Below are 16,576 nucleotides of genomic sequence, written 5' to 3'. Positions count from 1 at the left end.
GCGTGTGTGTGACAAGGAGTCTCCAGCATGACCAGAGATAGGCTGCAGGCAGATGAGCTTTGAGAAGCAAATCTGGAGAGAGTAACATCAGACTCTGGTTGTCCTTGAAACCTTGGCTGTGGAAAACTGGTTTGAAAAGAATATGGGAGCAATATAAAATATAGAAAAAAAGTATTTTTTTACTCTTACAGTAAACTGCTTTCTTCCCTCATTTGAGTGAAAATTTCCTAGTGATTTGATTCTCCAGGCAACCTCACTGCAAATCTTTAATACAAATCATGAAAGCAATTATCAAAGAGGAAGTCTTTATGTCCAGCCTCCTTCCAGTGTCTTGGTTTTTCTCTGAACTTCTCATACTGTGTTTAAAATGAAAATAAGATTTTATAGAACTCTAAGTAAAAAAATGAGTCATTAATACACATCAAAGATTGAATTTGACATGCCTGAGTATGTTTATCATACTTCATGAATTATTTGGAGTATTGTTTGTACTTAGAAAATTTTACTTACCCCGCCATGGTGCACATTCTTATGAGGCTTGGCTAGCTTTAAGTTACAGGAGAGATTCAGAGGAAATCTGTGTGAGAAATACATTCCCCCAGAAAAGTATGTTAATAATTTGTTTTTTCCTAATACAACCTGGTAACAATTCAGAATATCAACCGTCTGATTCGAATTTTGGCAGAGCTATCATCTTCCTTTTTTCCTCTGACGGGGCTGTCTGACACAGGAAAGCACACGTTATCATTTAAATTGTCCCTTTATGCCGCAGAAACTTTATAGAATATTGAATTCGTGAGGCAGTAATGGTTACACCAGCCCACTTCACAAATGTAACTCTAACATGTGATCATCCAGTCACCATCTGTAAGGATCCTATAAGAGGAAAATTACTGCTTCCCAAGGCAAGAATTTTCATTGTTAGATAATCCTTTCATTTTCAGGTATACAAATGCCCAATATACAATTTCTAAATTAAGGAAATTGGGTATTAACACTATTTTTCTACTAATGAGCATTGTAGTCTCCAAAAATACATAGATATGTTAGATTTTTATGCTCAAGGGAAATTAATAGTCAATCACCCCTATTATTTGAATGATCAATCAGGGGCAGCAGGTGAAGAATGGGGGTGGTATTTGTTTGTACAGGGTAGAGCATCTGATTCTACTGTGGTCACGAGCACTGTATTCTCAAGCATAATGGTTCAGTGGTTGACTTAGGATTGTTTTGAATCCCATTGGTACTATAATTTATAATACTATGTGGTCTTTAACCTCTCGGAGGAAAACACAGTACATCAAGTTATTAACACTATAAGTAAAGAAAGCTCTTGCCTACAGTATAAAATGAAATATGATAGGAGGCCAAATTGAAGAAGGCCAAAGAGAGTAAGGTGTCCTTCTTGCTTCCATAGGTTTCAACAGGGCAAATAATGTTCAATGCTAAGGAAAGGATTGTAAAGACTACTGGATCTGATGTAGGTGCTACCATATTATGTCTCTCAAACATTTCTTGAGACTTGGAAATACTGCATGGAAAGACAAAAAGAAATTTCTGAGCCATCTCTTTTCTTAGAGTATTTGTTAAGTCTTCAGAGACTTGAAAGTCATCAAAGAGAAAGCAAATGAAGGGCTGGTGACCAATGTGCAAAGAACTGCGATTCAGGGGAAGTTGCAGAAAATTCAAGGCAGTGAAGATAGACCATGAAGCCAGATTACTTTTGTAGCTTTATTTCACATGAAGAGATGGCATCTGTCCACATCCACCCTGGATAACTTCAGAGGCCATCATCAAAGTACTGGATCATTTTAAAAGTTGAATCTCCCCTCAAAGGAGGCAGCTCTCCTTAGAGATGAGTCTTGTTTGCAAGTGAATGGCCTCTAGCACTTCAGTTACACAGGAGAGAAGAAGAATCTCTTCCAGAGCAAATACCCAAATATCCCCTGCACATTTTGTGTCATATCAGTATACCCCTTTGTATAATTTTTTATTTTATTTAATTTTTTTAATAAAATAAATTAGTTAAGCATCTGCCTTCAGCTTAGGTCATGATCCCAGGGTCCTGGGATTATGCCCCATGTTGAGCTTCCTGCTCAGCAAAAAGTTTGCTTCTCCTTCCTCCCCTCGGACCCTCCCCCAGCTTGTGCTTGCTCTCTATCTCTCTTTCAAATAAATAAATAAAATCTTTTAAAAAAATAAATAAAATATTTAATATAATAATATAAAGGAGCTCACATTGCATTTGGTTTTCATGATTCTTCAGCTTTGTTTTTTTTTAAATGTAGAATAGTCCCTCTCACTTTGTGTGAATTTCATGACATTGCTGAAGTTAAAATTTTAATCCAGCCATCCTGACTGACCTCAATCCGACAAGTCGTGGCCCAAAACCCTCCCCAGATGTAGTTAGGCAAAAATAGTTTAGAGGAAGATTAATACCGCCTTTCATTTGGTAACTTTTTTAAGTAGCTGCAATAGACAGTTGGTTCCCGTGGTCAAATAGACCATACCCTAGACCCAATTGATTTTTTTTTTTTTTTTTTAAACGAACACCAGTCATCCTGGATCCTCCCCATCTTGGGTTCTTGTGATTCCATTTTCGACATTGCTGCTAAAACCTTCCCAGTGGATTCTTCCTTATTGGTTTGGTTCACTCATGAAAAATAGTTGAGATTGATGTAGGAAACAAAGGCAGAAGAAAAATTGTTAAATTTCCTTACTACCTACAGCTCATTGACAAGTCCTTGAAACAGAGTGGCGTTCTTTTAGGGACTCAACTGCTTCGATGTTAATACTTTGCTAAGGCCAGCAGGTAACCTTAGCCCAACCCCCAGGATCTGGAAAGCCTACTTTAACGTATAAAAATTCCTTCAGAAACTTCCTTTTTCTACAACCCCCAAAAGACATGTTGGCAATCAGCCCCCAAGCATATGGCCCACTGATATACATCTGAAGGGTCTCATGACTTGGGTTCTATTAGATGGTACTAAATGATCTTTTCCCAACAATAGCTAGCCTCCTCAAGGTCCTGGAAACCTTGCTTCCAAAATGGCTTAGAAGCTGACACTATCCCTAAGCCCCTCCCAACTTGAAAATCTATGATGGGCCACTCCTCATGACCCCAGTGCAGCTCTTTCTGCCCATGGGTCCTGTCCCCGTGATTTAATAAAATCACCTTTTTGCACCAACGATGTCTTGAGAAATCTTTCTTGGTCCCCAGCTTCAAAACCTAATGTCTTTTCCTACACTGGATCATTTTAAAAGTTGAATCTCCCCTTCTTTCTTAGGGTCACCCTGATTTGTGACATGCCCACACATGATGAGCACAGCTTTGCAGCAGGAGAGAAGAGCTGAGCACAAGAGTCAGTCACTCGGGGAGGACCAGAATGGGGTGGACTGAAGGAACTTGAGACAAATGAAGGGCCTCAGGTTGGCAAGCAAGGAAAGATGACCCGGGATCCCAAGAATCCCTGTTGTATTTCAGGCAAAGGACCAGCAAGGATGGAAGGGTGATGATTCCAAGATGGTACTGACGTCTTCCGAAGTGGGCAGTGAACCTAGAATGGAGTCTGATGTGGAACACTCTGAACCCAGTAGACAGGCAGATAGCGGGAAGGACATTTGGTGCCTGGGCCAAGAGGGTCCTTGCCCTCAGGCAAAGGTTCAGGCATATTTCCTGTCCCCGGAAAGGTTGCTGCATAAAGCAAAGCAAGGTTTCAATGGAGAACTTATTTAAATAGAAGGTTAAATAGAAGGTTAGAACCGACTTTTATAACGGAGACAGAGACTGTGTGAACAGCAGAGCACTACCATTTCTGGATTTTACATTCAAAAGACTCTTTCCCTGGGGTGTCTGGGTAGCTCAGGCCATGATCCCAGGGTCCTGGGTTCAAGCCCCATGTTGGACTCCCTGCTCAGTGTGGGCTCTGCTTCTCCCTCTCCCTCTGCTCCTTCCCTCAACTCATGCTCTCTCTCTCAAAGAAATAAAATCTCTAAAAAAATTTCCTTGTAATTAAAAAAAAAAGAAAGACTCTATCCCCAAACCGTGGTGGTTCCAGGTAATATGTGTTCATTTGTCATCATCTGCTCTTCCTCCTCAATTAAGTCAGCCTAATCCTCACTTTACCTTTTGGCTCAGGACCTAGCTGAAAAGCAAAACAAAACAAAATCTCAAAATCCCCTCAAACCCTGTTCATTAATAAAATCTGTCTTATCAGACATCATCAGCCCATTGTGTTTTCAGTTGAAGTAAAAATTAATAATACACTTTGTATTCCAGGGGATTTCTTATGTTCTGCTTTCTCCAGACAGTTCTCACATTTATCTTGGCCCTGAGCTTCTGGCAGATTGCCCTGGGTCTTCCTTTAATGCTCTTCCAGTGCCATCCTCTGGAGCTTGCAGCTTGTCCTGGGTGACCAGATATATGCTCCTGTCTCATCCCCAGCGCTACTGACCTTGCAGGTTGTAAGAGTAAAGAGAAGCCAGGCTGTGCTGCAGTAACAAAGGGCCTCCCAAATCACCATGGCTAACACGAAGACTTATTATTTCTCATCACACTTCATGTTCATGATGAACCAGTAAGCTCTGCTCATACTGATTTTGCCCTGGGACACTGAGAGAAGAGCCTCCATCTGGAACATGGCCAGTCTCATGGCCGAGAAAAAGGAGAAATGGCAAACCACACACTGGGTCTAAAAGTGACTGTCTGGAAATGACACATGCCACTTCTGCTGACACTTCGTCGGCCAAAGGACATTTCATGGACCGGCCTGAGATCAGTGCTATAGGGAAGTATAATCCTCCCCTGGGGCACAGTTTACCATATATGTTGTTGCTGTTAGGATATATGTTGCTATCAGGGCTCATGTGCCTATCAGGATCGATCTGCTTCTCTATCAGGGTATATGTGACGTTGCAAAAGAACAAGAAGCTTCTGGGTCACTGGCTATAACTGAGTTTCTGGCTGGGGTAATGACCCCCTAGTTCCTCCCTAGGCCAGTTTTCCAGCATCTCTTCTTCTTCTCTCATGCATCGTGGGTTCCCGGTCTGCTTAGAGACCAGGCTTATGTCAGAATCGATAAGAAAGGAACAAGCATGGAATGGATGCCTCCTTTTCCTCTCGCGAACAGCTGGGTCACAGGCCTACCCTGAGCTTCTTCCTTTTTGGCTCATACAGCTTCTTCCTGAAAGACTGTTTTTGTTTTATTTTGTTATTATATATATATATATATATATATATATATATATATATATTTTAATCCTGGCCAGCCATCTCAAAACACACTGCCAGCAGATTCGATTTTTCTTGTGTTTCTGGAGTGATTTTTTTTCTTTAGCACTTTTTAAAGCCCCAGTTCATTCTGGGTTTTGGCCTGCCTGGCACTTTTGTCACAAGTTTCTGTCATTCTTTTGGATTTATTTCTCCGTAACTCAAATTTCTACTCAAGGCTGAGTACAAATGAGATCACATTTATAGTAGTAACTCAGATTTCCCTGATTCATCTTGCCCCCCTTGCTCCTGACCTCACCAAAGGTCTTTCCAGTTATTTCTGGGTGTGCCAGGAGTGAGAGCTGGGGTCGGGAATCCGACCAAGTTCCTCTGTCTAGGCCCCACCCCCACAAATATCCATTGGTGGTGGACCCAACCTGACACTTGAGTTATTTAGGACTTCGGTTGCAAGTCATAGAATCCAGCTTGAGCTAACCTAACTCATGACCCCAAGATCAAAATGTAGAGTCTACAATAAGAATACCAGACCATCTCTCAGAATATATGAAATATAGCTGGGCCTCAAGAAAGTTCTGTTAGACTGGAAAAAGGAAATCTTTAACAATTTTCCCTACCTTTTTACCTGCTCATTTCTGGGCATCTGGTCTATCAGCTGGCCTTTGCAAACTGGCCCTATCTGCCCTGTGAGCCCACATTGGAGAGATCCCCAAGTTCTCCCCAAATCTCAGATCCAATTTCTGCGAAGAGGATGGCATTCCCTTGGGTTTGAGCAGGAGTCCAGGTCTGGACTTTAAGTTAAAAATGAGGGTTGCTTAGCACAAAAAAAGAGAGAGGAGTCTGAGGTTCACTCCATGATTTGACAGAATCAGGTGGGAATAGGGGTGAGGAAAGAAAGATTTTTCTTGACTTTGCCAGAACTTCAATAACAAAGTACCACAGACAGGTGACTTAAACAACAGAAATTTATTTTCTCATAGCTCTGCAGGCCAGAAGTCCAAGAACAGGGTGTCAGCAGGTCTGGTTTCTTTTGACGTTTCTTTCCTTGGCTTGCAAATGATCTCCTCCTTCTGGCTGTGTCCTCATATGGCCTTTCCTCCATGTCTGCACAGCCCTGATGTCTCTCTGTGTGTCCTAATCCCTTCTTTTTTATAAAGACACCAACTGGATTAGATTAGGGCCCACTTAATGGCCTCATTTTAATTTACCTGTAAAAGTCCCATCTTGAAATACAGTCACATTCTGAGGGACAGAGGCTTCAGCATATACATTTGGGGGGAACACAGTTCTTCTGAACACAGATCATCTGTTGCCTAACAACTCACCCAAACTTTAGTGGTGTAAAACAAAACAAAAAAAACCCTTTTTAATTAATTTTTTAAATTAACATATAATGTATTATTTGTTTCAGAGGTACAGGTCTGTGATTCCTCAGTCTTACATAATTCACAGTGCTCACCATAGCACCTACCCACTCCAATGTCTACACTCCAGCTACCCATCCCTCCTTCCCCGCTCCACTCCAGCAACCCTCAGTTTGTTTCCTAAGATTATGAGTCTCTTATGGTTTGTCTTCCTCCCCGCTTTCTTCTTGTTTCATTTGAGAAAAAGGCAGCAGATCATAGGGGAAGAGAGGAAAAAATGAAACAAGAAAAAAAAAATTTTTTAAAGTAGACTCTATGTCCAATATGGGGCTTGAACTCATGACCCCAAGATCAAGAGTCACATGCTCTACCAACTGAGCCGGCCAGGCACACCTGTAAAACAAAAGTTTTTACGAACTCATGGATTATGTAGGTCAGAAATTCAGAAAGGGCATAGCGGGGGATGGCTCTTCTCTGCTCCCTGATGTCTGGGTCCTCAGCTCGGAATGACGCAAACGGCTGGGTGCTGGTCAACCGCTGAGCCAGAGGACCCACTTCCGAGATGGCTTCTTCACTCACGTTGTTTTGTGCTTGGGCTAAACGGCTGATACATGCTCAGATGGCACTGTCGACCACAACTACATGTGGCCTCTCCGTGTGACCTGTGCTTCCCATTCAGACGGCAGCCTCGGGGAAGACAGACTTCTTACATGCCCACTGAGGGCTCCAAGAACGAGTGTTCCAGTGATCAAAAAACACAGTGTTACTTCTACTGTATGATACTGACTGAAGGAGTCACAAGCACAGATAAAACGAATGCCAGAGAATTTGTGGCCAAGTTATGAAACTGCCACACAACAGGAATGTCCGAACTAGCTATTACATCACTGTCCCTTGAACCCTCTGTGAAAGGACTCATTTAATTCTCTCTCCAGACTGTTGGTTCCTTCCTCTGAAGTTTGTTAAGGCTTTTTTACTTTTTTTTTAAGTTCATGTATTTTTTTTAGTAATCTCTACACCCAACCGTGGGGCTTGAATTCATGACCCTGAGATCAAGAATCACATGCTCTTCCAGCTGGGCCAGCCAGGCGCCTCTGGTAAGCTTTTTATCTGATTAATTCCTCTCTGCACTGACGTGTCAGGAGCCACACTTGAGTTATTTTCTCATCGCGCATCTTCAGCTTGCTGTATTTCAAGGCTTTTTCAGTATCCTCCTCTCTCACAATTTACTTGTGGATACTTAGGACTTTCACACTAGGGAGAAGGTCACATTTTTAGTTTCCTTTTCCTAAGCTATTTTGTTCAGTTGAAAGGAATTAAGGGGGTGTCGAACTTTATTTTTTTTGAGATACAATGAACATAGAATGTTATAGTAGTTTCAGGCGTATAACATAATGCTTCAATATTTGTATACATTTTGAAATGATCACCAATGATAAGTCCAGGTAACATCTGTCACCTTATGTAGTGACAATTTTTTTCATGTGATGAGCACTGTTAAGATCTATTCTCTCAGCAACTTTCAAATATACAATACAGTATTATTAACTATAGTCACCATGTTATACAGTCCATCCCCAGGAATTATTTATTTTATAAAGAAAAGTTTCTATCTCCTGACCACCTTTCACTCACGTCACTCACCACCACCCCCCAACTCTGGCAACACCAAGCTGTTCTCCATATCTATGAGGTTTTGAAAATTTCACATATAAGTGAGATCATATGGGATTTGTCTTCCTCTGTCTGCCTTCTTTCTTTCTTTTTTTTTTTTTTAAGATTTTATTTATTTATTTGAGAGAGCAAAAGAGACAGAGAGAGTGCACAAGTTGGGGGGGAGGGAGAGACAGAGGGAGAGGGAGAAGCTGGCTCCCTGCTGAGCAAGGAGCCTGAGGTCATAACCTGAGTGGAATGCAGACATTTCACTGACTGAGCTGCCAAGGTGCCCCTCTGTCTGATTTATTTCACTTAGCATAATTCTCTCAAAGACCTCCATGTTGTTGTATATATCAAGAATTCTTTTTCTTAAGGCTGAATAATATTCCATTATATATTTATATATTTGTTTATTTATAAATTATAATGAATATTTATATTTATAAATAAATTAATGAATTATATTTATATGAATAAATCAATAAATATTTATATATTCAGTCTTTTTCTTAAGGCTGAATTATATATATCTCACATATCTCATCTATATATATATATGCACATATACATATATACATCTCTCACATTTTCTTTATCCATTAGTCCATCTGTGGACACCTACATGGCTTTCATGTCTTAGCTACTTTAAGTAATGCTACAGTGAATATGGGGGCACAGATATCTTTTCACATTAGTGTTTTTGTTTTCTTCAGATAAATAGCCAAAAGCAGGGGTGCTGGATCATATGGTACTTTTATTTTTAATTTTTTGAGGCTCCTCCATAGTGGCTGTACCAGTTACATTTCTACCAACAGTGCACAAGGGTTCCCTCTTCTCCATATCCTTGCCAACACTTGTTATGTCTTGCGTTTTGATTTTAGCCATTGTGAGAGGTGTGAGGTGATATTCTCATTGTGGTTTTGATTTTTACTTTCTGATGATCAGTGGAGTTGAGCACCTTTCATGTATCTGTTGGCCATCTGTATGTCTTTGGAAAAATGTCTATTCAAATCCTCTGCCCATTTTTTTTTAAAGATTTTATTTATTTATTTGACAGAGAGAAATCACAAGTAGATGGAGAGGCAGGCAGAGAGAGAGAGGGAAGCAGGCTCTCTGCTGAGCAGAGAGCCCGATGCGGGACTCGATCCCAGGACTCTGAGATCATGACCTGAGCCGAAGGCAGCGGCTTAACCTACTGAGCCACCCAGGCGCCCCCCTCTGCCCATTTTTAATCTGATTTATTTATTTGTTAAGCTATTGAATTGTATGAGTTCCTTATACATTTTGGATATCAACCCTTTATCTGTTATATGATTTGCAAAAATCTGCTCCTGTTTGGTAAATTGACTTTTTATTTTGTGGGTTTCCTTTGCTGTGCATAAGCTTTTTAGTTTGAGGTAATCCTACTTGTTTATTTTTGCTTTTGTTGCCTTTGTTTGTAGGATCAAATCCAAAAAATCATAAGCAGGACCAATGGAAGGAGCCTACTGCCTATTTCCTTCTAGGAATTTTATGGTTTCAAGGCTTATTTTCAAGTCTTTAATCCATTTTGAGCTCATTTTTGCATAGGCCATAATATAGTGGTCCCATTTTATTCTTTTGCATGTGGTTGTCCAGTTTTCCCAACACTACTTATTGAAGAGACTGTACTTTCCATATTCTTGGCTTCTTTGTCATAAACTAATTGACCATGTATGCATGGATTTATTTCTGGGTTCTCCATTCTGTTCCATTGATTTATGTGTCTGTTTTTATGCCAATACCATACTATTTTCATTGCTATAGCTTTGTAACATTATTTGAAATCAGAAAGAATGATCCCTCCAGGTTGGTTCTTCTTTCCCAAGACTGCTTTGTCTATCTGGGATCTTTTGTGGTTCCAAACAAATTTGAGGATTATTTCCTCAATTTCTGTAAAATAACTGCCATTGGGGTTTTTATAGGGATTGCACTGAATTTGTAGATTGCTCTGCGTAGTATGAACATTTTAACAATATCAATTCTTCCAATTCATTAACACAGAGTATCCTCGCATTTATTTATATCTTCAGGTACTTTCACCAATGTTTTATGGTTTTCGGTATGTTGTTCTTTCACCTCCTTGAATAATTTTATTCCCAGGTATTTATTCTTATTGATGCAATCGTAAATGGAATTGCTTTCTTAATTTCTCTTTCTGATAGCTCACTATCAGTGTATAAAAATGCAACAGATTTTTATATTTTGATTTTGTATTCTGAAACTTTACTGAATTTATTGGTTCTAACAGTTTTTGGTGAAGTCTTTAGGATTTTCCATATATAATATCATGTCATATTCAAACAGTGACAGTTTCATTTCTTCCTTTATAATTTGGATGGCTTTTATTTCTTTTTCTGCCTAATTGCTCTGGCTAGGACTTCAAATACTATATTGTTAAAATGTCAAAAGTGGACATCATTGTCTTGTTCCCTAGTAATTTTTTATTGGATACTGGATCTTGTGAGTGTTGTGTTATTTGGGAATGAATATTGTATTCCTTAACAAATGGTAAACATTTTCTGACCAGTAGGTAAGTTACTGGCAGGTTAGTTTGATCCTTTAAAGATTATTGAAAAGTCTTCTTAGGGTGAGTCTAGAAAAGCTTTTTTCTGGAGCTAATTTAGTCTCATTTCTAAGGTATATTCCTTATGGAATCTCTACCAAATGTCCTTTGTGTTCAGTGAAGTCTCTCTAGTTTGGATAGAAGAAACTCTACTAATGAATGTATGGGCAAGCGGACTATTCACCTTACAGCTCCCCAGCAGTGTTCCTTCCTTGGAAGCTGCTCTTTTCCAGCTTCATGGGACCTCATCATATTTAGTTACAGATTGGTATTTTGTTCAAACATGAGGGAACTCATGCAAATCTCCGAAGTTGTTTCTCTGTGTAGCTCTATCCTCTCTTGTCCTATAAATTCTAATTCTCTGAAATCTAATGTCTGTCGCCCTAATCCCAGAACATTGTCAAACTTTTTCTGTGTCATAGTCTAAGAATTATCCCAGCTCAGAAAACCTAGGCAATGGGAGGGGGGATCACTTCTTTTTTCTTTTCTCAGGGATAAAGTCCACGGTTGCCTTATATCTAATATCTAAAAATAGGTGTTTCCTATATTTTGCCCACTTTTCTAGTTGTGTACAGTGGGAGGGTAATTTCAGATTCTTAGTGGCTAAAAAAGAAAAAAGAAAAAGGCAGTACATTTAAATAACTGCTCAAAACATTCAAGTTAAGCAGCTTAGTTACTAATCTATGTCCAAGCTTCCTGGAATTCAACGATTATAAGGGCAATAACTTCTGTACCTGTTCTTTAAGAACATAAACTCACAACTGGCTATGTACATCACCAAATACACTGAAGATTCTTCTGCATTAGAAACATTCCCAGTCAAAAGCAAAGAATTTTATTTATAGAATCCCCTTCCCCCTGGCCATTTAATTGTCTTCCTTTCTGTGTTTTCTTAAAACTGCTTTCTTATAGTCTGGAGTGTATGTATGATTACTTCTCCGCTTTCCGTTCCCCCATTCTGACACTCAGCATGAAACTCCGAATTCTATCATTTCCCACTGTAATTTCTTCATTTTTCTTTAGAATTTGATCCAAGTTTGTAATTCTCTTTACTCCTTCCACCACCTGCTTCTAGGGAAAGTGATTATAAGGGCAGAATTTACCAAAGCTCTGTTTTTAGAAGACTGAGACTTCGCACAGACATCTGTCTGTTCAGGAGAAGTTCCCCATCCTTATTGTATCTTGTCTCCAGGCCAATCTTATCATCTGCATGAGGAAAGCATCCGTGAGCCAGTTCTCCTATTACTTTCATCCCATCTATTCTTCTCATTGTTTAATTTCAGCCAAATGGCCTCTGAATCCATTTCACTGATGGGGAAGGTGTACAGAATTGATTTTAGTATAGAATATGGCTTTTTCTAGATAACAATGTCTCATAGTTAAATGATGATTATTTGTTATTTTTCCCAGGTCTTTTGCCCTCTATTATTTTGCAGAGCAAGGGTAGGGTAGCAAGACAGGCAACCCTGTCAACAGCAATCAAACCCCCAGGTTAGGAGGAAGGAGTATCAGGCTCAAGGAAGGATGGGTTAGTGATGGAAACAAAGAGGTGGAGGAGTGGAAGCAGCTGTATCTATTCTTGGTTTTTTTTTGTTTTGTTTTTTGGGTTTTTTTGGTGGTGGTTTGGTAAATATAAATAGGACCTATGCCTTTTTTCTTTTTTTAACTGAGTAGAATTTCACAGGGTTTAATGATTTTTGAAAACTACAATATATTTTCCATGACCATGATTTACTATCACACATAGTGGCTCTTCTGGGATTTATAGTAAAGGAATGTGCACACCCAAATTAAAAAAAAAAAAATAGCTGGCTCTGTGTGTCTTGAATATCAAATGTGAAAGGACCAGGTACTGATAAGCTGATTAGAGTGTTAATATAAATAAAAAGCAGCTCAGGCAGGAAACAAAAGTAATACAGAGTTTTCTAAAGTACCTAAGTCCAATAGTATTTATACCCCTTGCCAGACATAACTGATAATAAGATAAAAGATCAGTTTTTTCCTAATGCTAAATGAAGTTCATTTTCTCTTCAAATATTGTGAACATTATTTCCATAAAATCATAAGATAAATGTGTGATGATTGGTTCTGCCTATATTCAAATGGTTCAATAGCATTTCCCAGAACCATGATGGGTATGTCATACACACATGCAAACACACATGGACACACATATGGTTGGGTGAGGGAGAGACAGAGAGAAAGAGGCTAGAGACAAGACAATTGTATACTTGAAATAAGAGTGAATTATGTGACTATCATCCTAGTGTTCAAAAAGTAGTGACATTTTATCTTGGAAAAATACTTTAAAATAATACATAAAAGACAGGGCACCTGAGTGGCTCAGTCAGTTGACCATCCAAGTCTTGATTTCAGCTTAGGTCATGATCTCAGTGTCATGAGACAGAGCCCTGCATTGGGCTCTACACTGAATGTCGAGCCTGCTTAAGATGATCTCTCTCCCTCTTCTCCTGCCCCTCCCCCTATTCTCTCTCTCTCTAAAAATAATAATAATAATAATACATAAAGGAATAGGACAGTAAATTGTATTCTTCAATATGACCAACTATGTAAACTAAAAGCAGGTAGGATACTAGATGTAACTTTTGGTTAAACATTATAAACTGAACGCAAGTATTTCTCTGTTGACTGCTGAAACCACAATTAAATGATGACAAAATAATTGCTTAAAAAAAAAAACTAACAAAGAGAACACACCCAAAAGGTAAAAGAAAATGCCATTGGACATTCCAGTGGATGAGAGACATTATTTACATTTTAAATCCTGATGGCAGATATGCAAGTATTAACTGACTTGGAAAACCAGAGAAAGCTGAAGAAGTAAGGCATAAATAAAAAAGGAAGCCAAACCCTATATGACCCAGCAATTGCACTACTGGGTATTTACCCTAAAGATACAAACATAGTGATCCAAAGGGGCACGTGCACCCGAATGTTTATAGCAGCAATGTCCACAGTAGCCAAACTATAGGAAGAACCTAGATGTCCATCAAGAGATGAATGGATAAAGAAGATGTGGTATATAATATATAATATATATAATATATTATATATATTATAATTAATATTATATATTATTATAATATATAATAATATATGGTATATAATATATATAATATATATTATATATAAATATATATATTATATATTTATATATACTATGCAGCCATCAAAAGATGAAATCTTGCCATTTGTGACGATGTGGATGGAACTAGAGGGTATTATGCTTAGAGAAATAAGTCAATTGGAGAAAGACAACTATCATGATCTCACTGATATGAGGAAGTGGAGATGCAACTTTGGGGGTTGGGGGGTAGGAAAAGAATAAATGAAACAAGATGGGAGACAAACCATAAGGGACTCTTAATCTCACAAAACAAACTGAGGGTTGACAGGGGTAGGGGGGTAGGGAGAGGTTGGTGGGGTTATGGACATTGGGGAGGGTATGTGCTATGGTGAGTGCTGTGAAGTGTGTAAACCTGGCAATTCAAAGACCTGTATCCCTGGGGCTAATAATACATTATATGTTTATAAAAATTTTTTTTTAATTATAAAAAAAGGAAACCAATTCATGTCCCCCCTACCCATGAAAGGCTCAGGAATTTGTGAAGTTGATTATATTTGATAGCTACCAATCAGTTTTTGAGGCCCTCAGTCAACATGTTTAGAAAACAAAGGATCAATAAGCATTTGGAGACAAGCCCTAACAGTAAGCACAAGAACCAGAACAGATGGGAAAGAAGAGGAAACCCCAAGGTGGGACACCTGGGTGGCTCAGTGGGTTAAGCTGCTGCCTTTGGCTCAGGTCATGCTCCCGGGGTCCTGTGAAGGGCTCCTTCCTCATTGGGGAGCCTGCTTCTCTCTCTGCCTCTGCCTGCCACTCTGCCTGCCACTCTGCCTGTTTGGGCTCTCTCTCTCTGTGTCTCTCTATGACAAATAAACAAAATCTTAAAAAAAAAAAAGGAAAACCACTAAATACCAACACCAGAAGAAGACTTCAAATCATTATCATACACAGAGATTTGGGAGAATTATCCCATCCAAAAGAGGGTCAGATTACTATACTTAAATTATAAATATAATAGCTGATGTATAAAAATCAATAGAACGGTTGAAGAATAAAGTGGAGATGTCTTCTAGAAATTAGAACAAAAAGACAATTTGAGATGGAAAATTGGATAGAAAGAAGAAAATGAGAGGATCAGACAGGAGACTTAGACATTCTAGAAAGATAGAAATTAAAAAGGAAAAGTTATTGAAGACTTAATGAGAAATATTTCCAGAAATAAAGAATGAAAATTTATGGTGGAAGAGGCTGTAGAGTGTGAAGTGTAATGGATAAAAAATATGTTCCAGGGATGCCTGGGTGGCTAAGTGGGTTAAAGCCTCTGCCTTCAGCTCAGGTGATGATCCCAGGGTCCTGGGATCGAGTCCCACATCGGGCTTCCTGCTCACCAGGGAGCCTGCTTCCCCCTCTCTCTGCCTGCCTCTCTGCCTACTTGTGATCTCTGTCTGTCAAATAAAAAAAAATCTTAAAAAAATATATGTTCCATACCAACGAAGAACATCACAAAGTTTTAGATCACAAGGGATAGAGCTACACTTCTGAAAGCTTTCAGAGAGAGGAGAACAGATCTATACATAGAATTGGGAATTAGAAAACAGCAACAAAAAAGTCTTTAAAATTCTTAAAATCCTTATTAACTTTATTGCATGTTTTAAAGGTTTTATTTATTTATTTGAGAGAGAGAGAATGCATGTACAAGCTGTAAAGAGAGGGAGAGCGAGGGAGAATTTGAGCACAAAGTCCAACATGGGGCTCATTCCCACAACCATGAGATCATGACCTGAGCTGAAACCAAGAGCCGGACACTTAACTCACTGAGCCACCAAAGCACCCCAGGATGCCTTGTATATCTTTTTGTAACATGACTGCTGTGGCCAGGTCTTCCAGTATTATGTTGAACAAAAACATAATATATATATAGTATATAACATAAATATAATGAACATAATATATATAACAGATACACAATTCTTTTTTCAAACCACCAAAACAACATAAATATGGAAAGAAACTATTTATAATTAGCCAAACACACTCCTCTTGAATCTAGCTTGGATCTCTACTAAAACTTTCAAAAGCATTCTCATCTTTCAAAACACTGTTAAGATTAAGTAAATGTAAGATGAAAATAAATAGCACCTAATCAGCTTTGAGATCACCATATTTACCTCCACTGTCTTTTACCAATGCATAAACGCACCGTTTGGCTGAGTCATATTCTGTGTCCACCTGTGTAATCTGGCCAAGCGGTTCCCAAGAAGGTGCACTGCTCAGTACGGGACTGACGCAGGGTGAAAGGGTCAGGAGAGAAGGCTGGCAAAAATGGTCTGATTCCATGAGATTTCCACTTCCTCATCTGCAAAATAAACTCAGTAAATCCTCCCTTAAGGTAGTAAAAGAAATGATATATTTAAACCATCTGCCAAAGTGCCCGACTTACACTTAGCACGTAGTAGATATTTTTCCTTCCTCCATGACACTCACATTTTTAAAAGCACCTACAACAGTGCTTTGTATATGATAGATGTATACCACTATCTGTGGTATAAAAATGTCATACTTAGATGACATTTAGAAATCTTAGATTATTATGAAGGTTTTTGTAAAGGATTAATTGTGAATATATTTTTCTCTGGACTTCCTCCAAGTTCTCTACT

The 16,576-nt window shown here is 38.9% G+C and overlaps 1 long non-coding RNA gene across 3 annotated transcripts in view; it reads right to left on the bottom strand.

The window, feature by feature from the left end:
• Positions 1-507: 507 nt before the first annotated feature.
• Positions 508-16,576, bottom strand: part of LOC132025162 (uncharacterized) — a 92,742-nt gene continuing 76,673 nt past the window's right edge. For 2 of the 3 annotated variants that reach the window (XR_009406442.1, XR_009406441.1), the window contains 2 exons: positions 16,120-16,275; positions 508-577 (listed from right to left, as the gene is read on the bottom strand). This is a non-coding gene — a long non-coding RNA (uncharacterized LOC132025162). The remainder of the gene's footprint in view (positions 578-16,119; positions 16,276-16,576) is intronic. The other variant, XR_009406443.1, reaches the window with a different exon arrangement.

This window comes from Mustela nigripes, chromosome 9, assembly GCF_022355385.1.
Source record: "Mustela nigripes isolate SB6536 chromosome 9, MUSNIG.SB6536, whole genome shotgun sequence".
NCBI classification, from domain to species: Eukaryota; Metazoa; Chordata; class Mammalia; order Carnivora; family Mustelidae; genus Mustela; species Mustela nigripes.
This window is presented reverse-complemented; position numbering and strand designations above follow the sequence as displayed.